This window comes from Gavialis gangeticus, unplaced genomic scaffold, assembly GCF_001723915.1.
Source record: "Gavialis gangeticus isolate Ggan-Ray unplaced genomic scaffold, GavGan_comp1, whole genome shotgun sequence".
In the NCBI taxonomy this organism is placed as follows: Eukaryota; Metazoa; Chordata; order Crocodylia; family Gavialidae; genus Gavialis; species Gavialis gangeticus.
The window spans coordinates 124,051,824-124,057,333 of record NW_017729022.1 but is presented as its reverse complement, the minus strand read 5'-3'; the positions used below and the strand labels follow the sequence as shown (position 1 = coordinate 124,057,333).

At 44.7% G+C, this 5,510-nt stretch overlaps 1 long non-coding RNA gene across 1 annotated transcript in view; it reads left to right on the top strand.

The window, feature by feature from the left end:
* Positions 1-416: 416 nt before the first annotated feature.
* LOC109296639 overlaps positions 417-5,510 on the top strand; it is a 16,557-nt gene continuing 11,463 nt past the window's right edge. Inside the window, exons 1-2 of the long non-coding RNA XR_002097010.1 lie at positions 417-1,015; positions 1,982-3,580. This is a non-coding gene — a long non-coding RNA (uncharacterized LOC109296639). The remainder of the gene's footprint in view (positions 1,016-1,981; positions 3,581-5,510) is intronic.

The window sequence follows — 5,510 nt, the reverse complement described above, 5'->3', positions numbered from 1 at the left end:
ACACAATAAAAAAAATTGGTGATATTATACACACACATATACATACATATTCACGCATATATACATCGGTGAGATATATACACATACACACACATATATATAAATCAGTGATACTATATATATACACATATATACACACACATACATAAATCAGCGATACGCACGCACACACATATATGAGTGATATATATATATACACACACATGCATACATATATATAAATTGGTGAGATACACACAGACACACATACATATATACATCTATATATACATATACATACATACATACATTCATACATACATATATAAATCGGTGATATTATAGATAGACACACACATACATTGGTCTAATAAAAGATATCAGATTTACCCAAAGAACCTTGTCTGCCTATATAAATCGGTGATATTATACACACACATACATCCCTATATAAGTGTGTATAAGTGTGTGTATGTATATGTGTATATATGACCAGAATTTACATAGATAACACATTCGCATATAGGTGTACGTCTCTGCAGACACACACGCAGACACAATCACGCACACGCACGCGTGTGTGTGCATGTGGACAGACAGACAACCCTGTATAATAGATAGCACGCACACATTTGAGTAAGCATCTATACCCAGAACGGGTCTCTCTGTTTTCCCTTTCAGAGCGGTACCTTCCTGGCCCAGGAGGGGAAAGGCAAGACACTGCCTAGGATTCCTCCTGCTTGCCCCCGTGCCAAGCCCGGTTGGAGCGGCGCTCCCCTCGGCGGCGCGGTGCTCCTTCCCGCATGCTCAGGCTTGCGGCTCCCGGCGCGCTCTCAGGGTGGGAGCCGGGGAAGGCTTCTTCGACTCCGGCCGCGGCTCCCCCGAGCTTCATATCCTAAAGCAGGCAACCAGCCCACGGGAAACTTCTCCTCCAGCCGTCGGGCCATCAGGAGACCGGGACTTCGGTTATTTATAGGGACTGCTGATCACATTCACTCAATAACCCTTGAAAAGCAGCAGGGATTCAGCGAAATAGGTGTGTTGTTGGATGGATGGCATATTGCTGCCTAGGGCATGGTAAACACGAGGGTGTGAAAGAGGACTGATCGCCTCTGTCCTTTCCCCCTGGGAAGCAGCAGCCCCCCGGCCCCTTATGGAAGCGCCAGCATGATTCGCGCTGTCCCCATCCCTACAGAAAAGGACCCCGCAGAGGGACAGACAGTTCAACAGCACTTTGCAATGGGGGTGGGGGCAAGAAAGAGCAAGCGAGACCTACCTTCATGCACTCACACCTGAGCAGTTGCCGTGTGGCTTCCGGGCAAGAGCCCAGAGAGGGGATTTTTTTTCACTAGGAGATGAAAGAGGTTTGCCGCTTTCTAAATATCTGGCACACCAACTTCTGCGGGGAAAGAGGCGGGTGAAGCAGAGAGCAGTGACTGACCCTCTTTAATAGAAAACGAGCAGCATCAAATGATTAAATGGCTAGGTGGCATTTTCTTCCCTCTCTCCCCCTTCCCCCCCCAGTAATCACCATTACAACAGACAGGATTAAAATGCTTTAATACTCGCTGAAGACCTTAAGCTGCAAAGAGTTTTGTTACTTGGGCCAAGGCAGGGCTTTTATATTATATTATATTATATTATATTATATTATATTATATTATATTATATTATATTGCATTGTATCACATCTTATAATACATCACATCACATCACATTATATTATGTTATATCACATAACGTCACTAATGTATTGTATTGCAACACATCTCATATTGGATTACATTAGATCACATCAGTATTGTATTGTATCACATTACATATATTACATCACTTCACATCAATTATATATTATATTATATTATATTATATTATATTATATTATATTATATTATATTATATTATCTGCGTGTTTCCCATTGTTACTTTATTTATTTACTTCTCCCCTCCCACCCTCCAGTGTCTCTATTAACCCTGTTTTAATCTGTCTGTTTGCATGCAGCTCGGACGGTGCTGTGCTGGCGGAGGGGCTGGACGGCCGAGCAAGAAGGAAAGCCCCGAGGTAGCCCCAGGCAACCTGCAGCTCTCCGAGTAGCCGGCGCCGGGGAGGAAAGCTGGCCCGGACCTGGAGGGATGGCGCTGGGCACGTGCAGACGCGGGGTGGGCGCTGCCCTGCCTGCCTGGTCGCAGAAGAAGAAGGTTCGTGCTGCCAAAGGGCCGGGGTAGTGAAGCATAAGGCGGCAGCAGCAGCCTGACCAGGATAATACTCACTTTGCTGCACCTCTGACAACTTCAAGGACTTTGACAGGCTTGCAGGACAGAGACCCCGATCCAGCCGTGCCTCCGCCCCCAGGTAGCTAGAGAACGCCTCGGAGCTGAACACCAGTGCAAGTGCGCACTGCAGCCCCGATTCCTCCTTCGGATGCCTGAGCCTGCAGATTTGCCAAGGGCTGACCCCTAAGCTCCGTGCCCGCCAGTGGCTGGGGCCACAGGTCAGACTTCCCTGCGTCTCATTGACTCAGACCTCGTGCTGAGCTCTCACACCAGGCTCGGCACTCGCCAGCCCATTGACTCTGAACGCGCACACATCCTTCTCTCTGGCCTTGTAAAGCTATCCCTGCTTTATAGGAACTTGCTCCTAAGCAGAATTATATAACCCCGTGCAGGCACACACCTTTTGGCAATACAGAGAATAAACCGCGTTTGAAACCTCTGGCTTTTAGACTGATCACCCATTAGATTTGGGGGTTTCTTACCCTGCCCTGTTCTAGCTTTGGCTTTCGATAATCTCCCGCAGTGTTTCAGGAAAAACACTGCACCTGCTAACTATTCTTCTTTGGATCATTAGCTGCAAGGAATCCCCAGAGGGGAAACATTCTGAAATGCCAACACCCTGTATAAGTATCCGTTCAGAGGCAGGAGTCAGGTACCTTCCTGTGCAATGTCAGGCAGACTGGAGGTGGCTTGGAGTGACTGAGGAGTATGCACCTATATTAAAGAAATAGACATATGTCTGTCAAGTGCCCACTCCTCTTTCTCACCTGAATAGTCCCATTGACTACTATAAAATAAGGGCTTCAAAATGACATGGATGGTATGACAGGGCAAGACATATCAATCAGGTAATATTAATATTTCTCCTCCTAAATGCCCTGTTTTAACAAAATCTAGAGTAAACACTGTGCCTGTTGCTTAACACAGAAACAGGAACTGGAATAGTGATAACGACATGTTTCCCACTCAAACTCTGACTATTCTGCTCTTGTTCCTCTGGTCTGTGTTCATGGTTCATTTATTGTTTCCCCTCATTCTGCACACTCCTAACTTTTTTTTTTCTGTTAATGCCCTCACATGTTTATTAGATGTTCCCTTAAATAACAATCTAAAACAATTTAAAACAACTGGTTCCAGATAAATCATTCATTTGTATGTGTTCGCTGAGGTTTCCTTTGTTTTTAAACCACTTCTGTTCTGGCAACTGTTATAGCAATATTTTTATTGTATACTATTTACCATTTTGTAAGCATATCGAGACAAAACAGGACATCCCTAATGCATGTGGGTAGTCTTGTTAAAGGAAATGAATGGAAATAGTCTTGAGGTAGGCCAGCAGAATTTAGTTAATTAAATAAATAATTCACCACTGGGTGCATGCTTTGGTTTAGCCAGATGGAAGCCAATTTACTTTGATGTACTAAGCTCTGTATTTTTTTACTACCAAAATTTAAAAAGTCAATAGTTTTATTGAGCTGGAAGAAAGACCTGCTCATTCAGAAGTTTACTGAACTGTTACAATTGGCTGCATTTATTTTTCTTGATTTTTAATATTTATTGTTGAAAATAAGTATCCAATACCCACATTCATTTAGAACTAGATTGTCAGTTTGTACACTTTATAGTGGAAGTGACTCTATGCTCTCAGTAAGACTCACACATAATTTTCCATATATAATTCTACACTCACTCATACACATAAACACATTTTTCAGTGGTTTATTACTTTCTCAAGAAAATCTTTTATAGATTAATTTTTTTCTACACTTGGTCTCTACCCAGAGGTGATATTAAAAAAAAAGTAGCCCTATCCATTTTGCTATTTTTGCGGTCGTCATGTATAAAAGATTGTTCTTATTCCATGTATTCCAAGAAAATTATTAGTGCATATGTAACTCAATACTTGGTAATTTTGTGAAGAAATTTCCTTGTTTTGTAGATCTCACTGAGTTCTTGAAATAAGCTGAGTTTGAAGGAAATTGGCTTAGTATTTTTGGCGTTGTGAGCTCTGGAATTAGATTACTTTTCATACATCCACAGGTCAAGCTGTTTAGAACCCTAGAACACTGCATATAAACCAGTGCAGTAAACCTTGTTTAGTTTTTGTGCTCTGCCCAGCATGGCTTGGACACTAAGGTGATATGAAACGTTGTGACTGTAACCTTGATTGCAGTGTAATCAATGCAAGTGTTACCATCAATTTCAGTGGATTCAGAATTTCATCCCATAGCTTCCTCATCTCCTATCATAAGGACAGCTAAAGCCTGGGAAATTATAAATAAACCAGAGATTTGGGATGGGGTAGAGGAGAAGGTAAGTGGGGCAGTCTGCCTAAAGTCCACATGGTATAGTCAAATGAAGCTCAGAGATTTTTAAGCCTATTGCTCGAATCACTGACTAGCCATTATAATTCCTGGTACACGGGCTTATATTTTTAAAGGTTTTAAACCTATGGAAGTTAAGTGCCCAGGCTCTTTTGAAAATCATATGGCATGTAGCATGTCATAACTATTAAATAATCAGGCCCCACATAACCACATGAAGTAAGTAAATATAACCAACTCTGTTTTATTGATAAGGAAAACTGGATGTGTCTACTCATGCATTTGATCTGGGACCAGTTTACTTATAAGTAAATTACTCATAAGTAAATGCTCTTGGGCAGGCATCTACACATACAGGGACTGGAAGCAGATTTGCTGCTCCTAGCAACAAACTGCTCCCATTTCCTGTGGCCCTGCAATAGGCCCCTGCTGCCACCAGGGGGAACTCCAGGCTCTGGCTGAAGCTGCCAGCAGCCCTACTCCTTGCTCCCTGGCCAGCCACTTCCCTGGCCAGGAGCAGCATGCCCAGCATAGGGGCAGCACACAGCAGCTGTCTTGTCTAAGCCTCTGCCTCCCCACACCATGGCTGCTCCAGTCCCTGCCCCTGGCAGTGATGCCCAGCACCCTGGCTCGTCCTGGCCACTGCGCTGGCCTGCTGCACCAACTGCTGACTGGCTCATGGCTGTCTGAGCCCTACTGTCTCCCCCACATGCAGCGACCACCTGCCCGGCTGCACTGTGCTACCCCAAGGCTGTTGCCACCACACACCTGCCGCCTGGACCCTGCCCTGCTGGCCAGACCCCAGCAGGGGTGCTAACAATGTGTTGCTGGATGCCAACACTGGGGCCATCCATGGCCTTCTGGGCCTCCAGCCCTGCTGCCTCTGGGCCCGCTGGGCCAGCCAGGACTGGTGGCTTCCCATCGTCCAGCAGA